Source organism: Mycteria americana, chromosome 10, assembly GCF_035582795.1.
Source record: "Mycteria americana isolate JAX WOST 10 ecotype Jacksonville Zoo and Gardens chromosome 10, USCA_MyAme_1.0, whole genome shotgun sequence".
Classification (NCBI taxonomy): Eukaryota; Metazoa; Chordata; class Aves; order Ciconiiformes; family Ciconiidae; genus Mycteria; species Mycteria americana.
In genome coordinates, this window is record NC_134374.1 from 19,917,280 (window position 1) to 19,930,156 (window position 12,877).

The 12,877-nt window shown below is 34.1% G+C and overlaps 1 protein-coding gene across 1 annotated transcript in view; it reads right to left on the minus strand.

Moving 5' to 3' along the window:
- The window catches only part of DIAPH2 (diaphanous related formin 2), a 262,312-nt gene that overhangs the window by 74,577 nt on the left and 174,858 nt on the right, over window positions 1–12,877 (minus strand). The gene's annotated exons all lie outside the window — the stretch shown is intronic.

The window sequence follows — 12,877 nt, forward strand, 5'->3', positions numbered from 1 at the left end:
TGCAGATATGACCTTTATATTTAAAAGGAAAACTGTCCTTCCAAATAATAATTTTGTTTAGAATATTTATAAAGACAAAAATATGTTAGAAAGTGTACAATCAGGTATGACTAGTCTGTCTTGATTTGTCTTCATATAACACACTGAATTCAAAACTTTACAAGCAATTAGCAGTTTAATTCTCATGTAAAGTACTTCCCAATGAAGTAAATATCAGATAGAAACAAAGCATATGTTTCCAGAACATTATTTTTAAACTTCAGCTTTCCAAAGATAGATAACCTGTCCCAAACTCAAGCCATTCTTTATATTTTACCCATCAGAAAATGGCACGTGGAGATGGAACGACAATATTAACATTTCAGTTGTAAATATTTAGAAACAAGGCAGGAAAAGAAACATTTTCTAAAAAGGTAAAATGAATGTAAGTGTGCCTCTGCATGTGCAATACTATTGCAGGAAAGACTGCAATAATATTACATAATCCTTAAGCCTCCCTTTGTAAAACATAAAATAAAGATTAAAAAAAATAATAATAATTATGTGAAGGACTAAAAGTTTCAAGCACACTTTTAGACACCTCCTGTTATCACTGAGTCTCCCTTCTGCTTTCTACGTACATGTAAGTTTTTTAATTATCACCCTCCTTACATGGAACTCTCTCTTCGACAAGTACTTAAGATAGGAAATGGTAAAAAAAAAAAAAAAAAAAAAAAAAAAGAAAAGAAAAAAAAAAAAAAAAAGATGCTTTTCTCTTCCGTATACCTCATGTTGCTCATATCCACTGTATGAGAACTTGTGTAAAAACAGTTCAAGGAGTTAACACAGCCCAGAGATAAATCTCATCAAGCACATCAGGTCCACATTTGTGTTTACCAAACACAAATAAATATACAGAGCTGACATTTAACCTGCCTCTGGAACACAGCAGAGGGATTAAAGTGTCTTCACTTTTTAAAATAATTATTTGAAACAGCTTGCTTTTGCACTGTATTATGACTATATCTGACATAGATGTAGAACTAAGATTCCTCAGTATAGGTAGGTAATTTATTTTAGCATAATCTGTGCACTGCTAAATTAACCATGAGGACTGTGTTATAAAGGTAGAAAACAAACACTTGAGAATGATAAAGAATGTTTACTTTATCTTATTTTTCACAGAGCAAATGCAATCCTTCACCTGCTTCTGTAGCCATTTTCTCTGTTTTAACAGAGTTCCTCTGAAACAGAGGAACCATTTCAACATGGAGATGAAGATAAAATATGTCCCTTTGCTATCACTGCTAGCACCTTATGAAATACAACCCTTAAGTTAGATTTAGCATCCTTTTTGTCGATATTACATTCCTTTATCACTTCCTGCCAAATCTCATCTAAACCTCAAAAAGAGATCTCAACATCCATACCTCCTGATATTAAATGCAAAATAATGTTCTTTTCTACTTATAATTCATATCATTAAAATGAAAATTGAAGTTGACAAAAAATATATAGGTAAAGTATTATTCTTTTGCTAGTCTGAGTAGCAATAAAAGCTACAGCTGAGCCAGGACAGTAAGTTTTACTGTCTTGTTGTGGTTGTTTTAAATAACTGCTGCTAATATTTCATGTTGGAAACTGAAATGTGTTCAGTCTGTTGTAGCCTACAAGGCTTTTAAAGTCATTCTTGCAATTAAAAGAGCACTGTTGAAAGACCACGCTAGAAAACATGTGGTAGTGCTCTGTTTAGGGACTAACCTGAACCATGAATGAGAAACGTACACAAAATCAGAGCTCTTTCGTAGACTTTACATAAAGATGGGAATATTTAACTTATCGGGTTGCCTCTGTTTCAGTAGGCATTCTTGAACTTGCTTCTGTGGCAGTGGCCAGCTCTGATGATTTCAACTTCATGGGAGTTCTTCGTTTCTCTCCTCTAAACAATCATACTGAATTGTCCTAAAAATAGGTCCTTACCTTCTTCAAGAAGACAAGTATCAATTTCCCTGAAGCCAAGCTCACTTCTTATAAACTATTTTTAAAAGAATTTTAAAGATATTTAACTTCCTTTTTTACTCAAATGTTTTTTGAGTAGAAGTATTGAAATATTTTAACTTTCTCTTCCCCCCCCCCCCCCCCCCCCCCCCAAAATAATAGATTTCAGTGAGGTAAAGTACCTTTGGAAGAGGTTTTATCTAAACATTGCCTCCAAACGTCAGCTATATTTCCATGCACTAAATAAATAGTCACGTTTTTCCCACCTCAAAATGTTCAGCACTTACTAGAGAAGGGATTCAGAAACATAACTTTCTGATTTAGATTGGAAGAACTAGAAATTTGGTGAGACCAATTTCAGTTTCTTTTTGTGGCCTCTATTGCACAAAGTTTTACCTCAGCCTTCAGCATATTATCATCTATCAAAAAGGTAGGGATTAGCTTCTTATAGCAGATTTTTTTTCAGGACCTTCATGACGACTGCTTTTTCAGTTTGCACTAGAAAGGAGGCTATTTTGATTAGAACATAAAAAAACTGAGTAACTACTACTGTTCTTAAATGAAATACAAGAACTGGGGTAGCACTATTGATGGTAAAATGAAACAAAACAGCTTAGGCTTAAGTTACTTGAATAACTTAGGACTACAGAAACTGCACTGCACTTGAAGCCGCAACAGAGCTCAGCCCACACATCCAAAACATGATCCACCTCCTATCTATTGGTTTCTTCGGTTCAGATTCACAGCTATGGCTCCAATATGCCCCGGGAATGCGCTTTTATTTCTGGATTGTTTTGCTGCCTTCCCTTCTACTTGTCCGCACTGATTTCTACAGGAATACCCATATATTTTACCGGTGCACTTTCACTTTCCAGTAAAGGCAATACCCACATGTACCTTGCAAAACTTCTTGTGCTCTTATTATTACAAATATACTAATTGTAAACTAATCCAAGTTAATAAAAAGTGTAAGTATTGCACAGCCATTTGAGCAGAAGTTTACAGGAACTTCCCAGGAAATTTTTCATAAATTTGGGTCCTTACTGAAAAGAGTCCACTCCAATACCATGTCAGGTAACACATGCTGTCTACCTGCCTGCTTCTCCAAATGGTTTCAAAGTTATACTTCTATTCACATGTTGCACTACATTGTTTTGCTTTGAACTTTTAAGTACTTTTCATAAGTCTAATGTGTGTCCAGTATAAACTTTTAAACAAGACTTTTTATTCATAATCAGTACGAGAATTTTTAATTGCAATATATTCACTTAAAAAGGTCAGTTTTCAGTGTCTTTTGTAAAGTGGGTTTTTGTGTTCTCCTCATATATTTGCATTTTATTCATTTGCTAAATTCATTTTGCATGCATAATAAATATCTTCAGGAAGCAGTCTTCCTTGGCATTTTGCACTAGAATACAATCTCATGACTGTTATTTATTTTTTAATTAAAGGAGAACAAGTTAGGACAGTATGACTGATAAGTGAACCTACACCTCATGTCAGTTTACAAAACAAGGCAAATCCTTGCTTACATACCAATTAAGCTCATTGTTTACGATAACCTGATCTCAGGCTTACATAAAGTTAATAGAATGAGAAAAAAAGTGCTTTGTTGTACTGGCAGGTTACTGAAAACAATTTTTGAAATGCATACACTTTTTCATTTTCAGAAAATGTCACAATGGTCAAGGCCTACTTCAGCACTAATGTTTTTAATTGAAATGCATCAGCATTACCCCTGGGGCCTCATTCTGAATGGACTTATGCCCCTTGCAAGGATGACTTTCACTAAACTTAAAAAAATAGGCTTTAACGTGGATTACTTAGAAACAAATGGGAAGACATTGCCTCTACGCGGGAAGGAAAAGATTGTACAGCTCAAAAACATGAAAGAAAAATGACAATTTTTCTAAACAATTAAATGCATCTGTAATTCAGTTGTACTGCTGTTTGAAGGCTACGTTTCACTTACAGTACTAAGCAACTTTTAATTTATGTGATTAGCAGATACATAAGGCAGCACAAAATCATCAATGCTTTTAGCATTAGAAAATAATTTTCTTTTAAAACTTGCTTATAGTTGAACAACCACTCCAATATTTTAGGGGAGAAACCAGTCTTGGGAACTCATTTTGAGGAAGGTGGTTTTCTTACATATTCTTTTTTTTTTTTTTTTTTACTATTATTCTTTAATCTTGTAGTGACAGCATTCAATTTATATTTAAATTATTCCAAATCCTAAATCAATTTTAGCCAATTATACTAACTGATGTCACAAAAAATAACAGATTTCCGTGCCAGAACCAGAAGCGACCAACATTGATCATAAATTCATTTTGGGATGACAATTACAAAGTCAAATAGGTAAAAAAGAAACCTCTCTGTGACACATAACAAAATATTCATCAGACAGTACTTGCTTTATATGAGCCTTTCTACCTTTTAGAAGAAAACGTCTGTAGTTGACCCTTTCTTATTACAGAGTTTGTAAGAAAGAAAACTTTTTAAAAATACATTTTGTTTCAGAGAAAAAACAACTGTGTGCCCATATGATAGAGAATCAATTATCTTTCATCAAATGGCTTACAGAATTCTTGGCCAGCTCCTGACAGCCCTATCAGTGTACGTTTACTTTTATCACACATTTAATCTCAAAAAAAAGGGAAGCAATTAGTTCAGACTAAACTGCTGACCTTAATTTCTTAGCATGATACCTCACAATGCATCCAGTTTGAAAAAAAAAAATTAAAAAATTCCTTCAAAGAATCTTTATTAAACTTCATTTTTGTGAATTAGCTTTTTGAATAGGGGTTGGAAAGTCAAGCATGCTATTTCAGGACTTCTCCTACTAAGAATGTGTACATAGAAAAATGCCATGGCCAATTTCAAGCTTTAACTTGTCCATGTTTTTGAATCCTTTCTACGGAGATTCCAAAGTGGCTCTGAAACCTAGATTGTTTTCCATGATTAACCAATTTCAGGTGGACTGGACAAGTATGGAATCTGAATATAACACAGACATCAAAACTTACCAGAATTCAGAATGTGTAGCCCAAGATGTTTCCAACAGGAAATTTACTGTTGACCCTAATAATGTCACAGGATTTACCTGGAATCTACTGACTAGCCAAGCCCTACCGCAACCATGGAAAACTTCACTCAAAACAATAATTATTACAGAGAATATTGTTACAAAAATACAGAAGATGGCAGAAGCCACACATAGTTTCAGAACTTGTTTATAATCTAGATCCCAACCTTGAATATAAATTTCCTCATTAACAGAGTTACCTGTTTTGTTATACTGGTACAGACCAACTATTGGTTCTTTGACTTTTCTGCAATGTTTCTAGTTGATAGTTCCTCATTACTACAGTATTTCATTGTCTAAAGATATTTTATTTTTTTTTTTTAGCTTTTGATGGCTCTGAAAATCATCTTTTATGTGGTGAAGTTGAACATTCTGTACTCTCAAGACAAATGTTACTACATTATGGCTCTCATCTTAGAGACTATGACACCAAATGATGTCTCTCTAGGTTTAAAATCTAAATTTCCAGACCTGCAAAGTCACACTTTTACCTTGATTGCCCATCTAGCAGCGTCTTAAAAAACCAACCATATTTCTACTTTCTGCTTTCAACAAAAATGTATCTTCTGGATACAAATCCAGATGCAGTCTTTGTTTTTGCTGCACATTTAGAAGATGAAATGCAGTATGTTTAGAATTTTTTAAATCTTCTACCAGCAGATTGCACAACTCACCAATGGCCAGCAATTTCAAGTTGAAAGTCTGGTTATACAACTAACAAAGAACGACTGAAATCAACACCATAAAGTTCAAGTTAACTTAATTAGATCTCTACATTTGAGAAGAAATAGGCTTTTATCATTAAAATAAATGTCCATTTATTAAAATAAATGCCTTACAGAACTTTTCCTTTTAAGTATACGTTACTTTATCATCAGCCTTTTAAATTACCTTTAAGTACAATGATTTTACTGGGGTACAAAACTGTGCTAACGCTTGTAGAAGTGTTATAAACATTTCATTATTCAGTACTTCATATGGAAAATTATTAGTGAAGATCTATTATGATATATATTGGCAAATGATCATTATTTAATTGATGAAATTAACTTTATGTATACTACTGTTAAACGATGGGGGGAGGGGTGTTTAACAGTAAGCATACGTAGAAAGAGGCTCATCAGTGTGATATTCTTTCCTACATAATTTGGGAAACTACTCTTGTGAAGACAGCATCTTAACAGTTTCATTAGAAATGAGATACTACAACCACAGAAAAACATAATCATTCCACTAAGACAGAATTTAGTCACCAAACTTGTCCCACCATTACAATCAAATAAACTTCAATTTCACAAAAGTTCTACATGCAATTCTCCTCCTTACTCTCTAATTCCTGAACAAACCTTATACTAAAGAAACAGTTAGTTGATCAACTAATTTAATTATTTCAGAAATGCTTTTTAACACTGGAAGTTCTACAAAATGCACGAATATAATGTTACATAGCAACTACTTTGAGATAAAAAATATTACCGGTATTTTCAAAATTAAAAACAATACCTGCTTTTTGAAATAAGAATACTTTCTCCAAGGAAAAGGAAAGTTGAATTTGCATAGACAACTATCCAAAGGTAACACTTGTTACTGTTCAGTAAATAGTCTCCAAGAAACCTACTTTTAAGAGAAAAGAATCTAATTCTTCTGCCTTTCTTCACCTGTAATTATCCCAACCTCAGATTTCAGAGAGTCTCATATTCCACCACCACCACCACCCACCCCCCCAACAAATTACCTCATTAAATCAGTTTACTTGTAAGGTATCATATGCCATATTAATACACAAACAGAAATTTTTCCATTGCAAAATTTTAAAAGGTGAGATTAAATTTTAAGTTGTAATTTCTTTCTAACTTCCTGTCCATGCTCACATCTGTTTGCATTTCTCTTGAGCTGGTTTTGACCCATATTAATAACATTTACAGTGATTTTGACATCCCCCCCCCACTTCTCAAGATGGCTTCAAACTCCTGCATAAACAGATCTTCAAGAATTTTGAGCTACTCATGCATAATTGCTTTGAAGAAGAAAAATCAAACCTCATTCTGGTTCTATAGATGCTCATATTTACGCATAATGTAAATCTCCATCTGATTTTTTTCTGTGAATATTATATTTCAGGAAGAGTGCAGCATAGTCAAACAGACCATCGACATCAATATGAAAGATAATGACTTCCCAAAGGAATTGTAGCACTTGCCTCATTGGCATCCAGCACCATAAACTAATAATCTGTGGAATGTAAATAAACCTCAAGTTTTCTCACTCCAGGTCCATGCAATCACTAGCCAATGTATAAATTCAAAGAATTAAGGCCAAGACATTTACAAAATAATACATATCTTGTAATAAACTTAGTATGGATTTCTGTTTATGCTAAAGGACAGAGAAGGAAGACATAACAATCAGGAAAGCACAGGATCATTAGAAAACTATAGCAAAAGTAACCTCGTATGAATTGTATCCTGCAACAGTCAATGCAAGTATAACAACAGTTCAAGGAAACACAACAGAATTCTTGCTGATACTAGTATGTACCAGTTTGAATAAATAGCATGTGAATTCTTATATAAGAGTACTTGAAAAGGGAACGTAGGAGTATCCATCAACCACTAGCACAGAACTTCATTTCCATTATCTTCATCTGCATTAGGGGAGAACGTTAATATGTCTTCAAAACAATTAATTCAATGCTAATTGGGACTGAGGAAGCTCATTCTAGCTTTTATCCTAATACTGGTAGTTAAAAGGTGATTTTAATTGCCATAGTAATCAGATATAATGAAGAGCAAAACTGTTTCTGATTAAATAACATTTGCATCAGAATTGCTGTTATACACTTTTCAGCTCCTAGAAAGCTGTCTTCATTTTTTTTTTCCCCTCTCTCTTGTTCAGATATGCATGTGGAAGCAATGCTGCAAGAATTTTGCAGATGTTAAATCAGATGGAAGTCATGAAAGACTACGTATAAATGTATCATAGCCCAGTCTGCTACAACACTCAAAAAAATAGGAAACACTGCTGAAAAACAGCTATAAAGAATGTTCTCTTTCCATAGAGCTAGTGAACGCTAAAGAAGAGAAGGGAGTGTTAAGCCCTTTTCCTACAGAATTCCTCTCCTGTCATAAGAAAGAAAGGTTCATGATTCAGACTGTGAAAATTGGGATCTCTAGGTGTGTGGGTAAGTCACTTAGATCTTTCTATGTTTCCATACTTCACCAGGAAAACAGGCATACAGAAGTACCTTTCTAATTCAGGAAACATAACAAACATGCATAAATAATAGCAGGATGAAAAGAACACCAGAAAGGATCAAATATTCCTAAGCCCTACAGCTACAGCTGAGGAGGTAGAGCTGACCATCCCACACTAGTATTGTCTGGAAGTAACAGAGTACAACAGTTGCCAAAATGTCTTGCTATGGCTTTGACTGCTTCACAGATTGACTGCACCACAGATCAGTGAGAGATGTTCAGGCACTACATAATGGGAAATACGTATTAATAGTAAGAATTTTTTAAATGGAGGTTTTAATATTAAACAACAGGTCTCAATATAAATTGTTTTAAGGTATAGTTTTAAATCAACAATATATGAAATACACTTTTTCGCTAAGAACAGTTTAAAATTTATTCTGAAAAACATTAACACAGATAAGACTGGAATTCCACAACCATATAAAAATTTACTTCTCTCAGCCAAATTCTACCAATTCTAACAATTTTGATAAGATTTTTTTAATTGTAATTTTTAATCAGTCTTTAAACAGACACTTTTATATGGCTATTAATATCTTCCTGAAAACTGTTTGAGCGTGTCATGGATAGAGAAAAATGGTGTTAAATTCTGAAAATATTTCTCAGAAATTTTGAGGTGTTCCCTAAGTTGAGTACTGCATAATGCCTTGTCCATCATACTGCTTTTACAGAAAGTCACAAAAGTTGTCTTTCACTCAAGCCACTGCACAGCCTTTTCTGTCCAAAATAGCTCATTTGTATCAACAATTTTATCACTGATAATGCCAAATCCACTGACTGCAACTGAAGAAACAACTTCCAATAGAACTGACTTCAAGATAAACAACAGGCTTAGAAGGTCTTAGTCTCATTTAATATTTATTTTTGTTTAACTGAGAAGCGCTTAACCTTTCTGTATGTATTACTGTGCTTATCTACATAAAAGAATACACACTGATATAATGAAGTTTTCTTGAGGCAAAGAGAAGTGTACATGTTGGATAAGTTCCTACTGTAATTTCTTATTTTAGGAGGTATATGTTGATTTTGTCACCTATCTGTCCACTTTCAGTTTTGCACAAAACCCCTCATATTTTTAAATGTGGATGTGTTTTAAGATTTAGAATTAGTTAAGTTTGTACAATGCTGTCCACTGTAAATCACTTCAAAGTTTATATGGAGTTGAGAGCTTTTCTATATTTTTGCATTCATCTTTACACATTTTGGAATGTTTAGCAGGATTTATATCAGTTTACACATAGCATTTACGTGCCCTCTCAGTTGCACAAAACACCAAACTGAGTAACCTGGTCTTTAAAATATTGGCAACTCTGAGGTTACTTTATAACTAGGAATTATACAGGCCAGTCCTTGATTCTGGCCACACTGCAGTTTTCTGCTCTCTAAATTACACCAAGAAACAGAGATTAATTGTAATATTTAATTAATTCTAATCTGGATTCTCCAGTGGCCACAAAAACAGTTGTAGCTGTGTAACCAGGTAACAGCAAAAAAAAAGAAAAATTATAGAACTACACACTAAACGGCTGGAAAATGCGGGAACCCTATTACTCTGACCAGAAAGGCTGTAGCAATGCATTAAAATTTTATTCTTGAAGATATAGCTGGAGAAATAATGGAAACAGAGTTAGGTTAAAACACCCTTTGGGTGAAAATCACCTTGTCAAAATGACAGCTTGAGAGGACATCTGCCTCCTTCCTCTAAGTCTTCTGTGTCACATTCACTTAGACAAATTTGCAAACTATTTATATAAGCAGCAATGAGCATACAGAAGTAGATGTATCAAGAAAAAAATAGCTACTTGGCAAAAACAGTTAATTGAATATCAATGTCGTGGAATCCAGTGGGGATGGAGCTATCCCCCCGCCTCCTATCACAGCAGTAGAGTTGTAATATGTCAAATGGATATTTCAATATATTTAAATATTGGAAAAAATATTTTAGAAGTATTAAACTCTGTCACTGGTTTAGAAACATTAGTTATTTAAATGGCAGTTTCAGTGCATTTAGCTATGTACAGTTATTCACATATTTGCAGTTTCAGTAAAAATGAAATATAATGCAAAAGTAAACTTTAGTTGTATCTGTTGATAGGAAAAGTCTTTCACAATGAAAAGCAAAATGCTATCAGTATCCTGAGGCATCTATGTTACTGCTAAGCATGGTCTACTCCTCATCTGCTTAAAAAAAATAACGAATGTAGATTGAGCTGAAGCAGTTGAAGTGGGTGTAACTTTGATCTGTTAGCTACAGCCTTTAAACACAGACCAATTCACTGACAACAGTATCTAAGTGGGCCTCATACTTTTCAACAGCTAATAAAGCATGTTAGCTTATATTGTCTTATGTGGTAGTTCAAACTAACCTCTCTCAGTACGCTTTCAAGCACACTGGTAGAGGGAAGACTGATGATGGGATTTTTAGGTGGTTCTTATCCCACTTGCAGAAAAGTGCCTGTCCATATTACAAAGGACTTTTTTTTGTCAGGTGACAGATATTAAAGAAAGATTAATCAAATGCTGAAAGAATGGATTAGAAAAGTCTCATTAGACATCTCCATGAGCTTAACTTCACAAAATACCGAAAATGTATTTATGCATCACCTATATTTATATTTTTTATTTTGTTTATAAACTGAAATTATTAGAATAATCTTTATATTGTATGAAATTTAAGTTTATATATACAAAGTTCATCTATACAAAGCAACAGAGTTGTTCACTAAAACTTATGCTACAGTATATTCCATGCAGTGTCACTGCCACTTCAAGCAAGGCCAAAAATAATAGGACTTGTGGTACCACTGCAGAAACCCCTCAAACCAGCCCTAGGGAAGTCACTTTAAAAACAACAGAAACCAATCAAACTGAACAACTCTGAGGCTTTGTGGCAAAGTGATGTACACAAACACATGAGAATTTTTTAAAGATTCCCACATAAATAGTTTGTTTTCTATCATGGTATTCAGATTACAGTACACTAATATAAATTCATTTTTAAAACTCAGAATGCAAAGAATGAAGTATTGGAAAAAACAATTTATCACAATAAGCAAATACAATAGAAAATCTAATTTATGATTTCTTAAAATAGAATAGTACATATAAAGTGATCACAGAAGAAAGATTTTTCACATGTAAATAAAACTCGTTCTCACTTTGTCCACTTGTGTGTTTTTGCAGATGTATACATGGGTTCCCCATTTTTACCAAATTTAAACTGTGAAATTTCTGAGCAGAAAAAAAAGCACGACGCTGTGACACTTGTATACATATATCAATAAAGATAAAACAGCACAACCTGCTGAAATCACTGTAAATATGACTCAGTCTGACAAAGTAATGCTTAAATAGATGATATATTTGTAACATATATTAGTACGAGTGTAACTGCAGGTTCTAGAGAAATGTGGTTGCCAAACAGGAAGGGGAGGTTGGCTGGCTAACATTCCTTGAGGGCTGGCTGTCCACGGACAAGTCAGATTTTTCACTAGTGATGGGAAATTTACTGATACGCCAGAAATACTGGCATTCTAAATATATGCGACACCAAACAGTATCGTAAGTACTACGTGACAATATTTCTGCACTACCACACTACCAGTGATGGAAATTCTGACCAGAACCTTGTCTTTTCATGGCTCTGTGTTCACCTCCACAGTCATCCTCTTAAATGTTGGAGTGGGTCTGTTTGCCTGGTCTAGTATTTCTCCAGTATTTTTCATCCTTGCATAGATTGACTTTACAGATGCTGTACATATGCCCTCGAAAGGCAGTGTTATTTCTAAACTTACCCCCATTCCATCAATCTCCAGCATAGCACTATGTGAGTTTGTCATAATTACATGGTTTACTGCAACATCATCCTTACACAAAGTTAATACATCATCACATCTTCCCTAAAGTTCATCATAACCAAAAACCAAAAAGCATTTCACCATGAGTATGTGGTTGTTAGTCTGTTCAGTGGATAAAAAGGAGAAGTGTTTTACAGCTGAGTCAGATTAGCAGATTAACACAAACTCATGGAAACCAAACAAAAAATTGCAGCCTCAAGTCATCTCTTGCACAATCCAGTGTACAGTTTTACCACCTCTACTTGTCTTCTGGAGTCAAAGAGGTAAAGAATAAAGCCTGTATTTTACAACCTTCTGGAAATCAGCACAGCATGAATATCAGGACCACCTGATTCCTCCTGCTTTCTTACTTTCCTCTCTCTTAGGGGGGCTTCATGCAAAATACAATATTCTCAGCTGACAAGCTCAACACATTGCTTTTTATCATGCTGAAATGTCACTCTGTACTTAGGCTCCAAGCTCAAACAGATTTTCCAGCTCCTAATAGGACTGTTGGGAGAACATCCATTATAACATGGAGCCTCCAAGCCCAAAAAGAAAGATGTTAATTGCCACACTACCTTGATTATAGAGATGTTTACAGAATGAAATTAACAACAAAGCAAGTAAGATACTTCTTCGTGGAAGTAAATCCATATGAAAAAAATCAATTAACTGCTAGAAATGAAAACAAGCCAATAATTCACAATAAAACG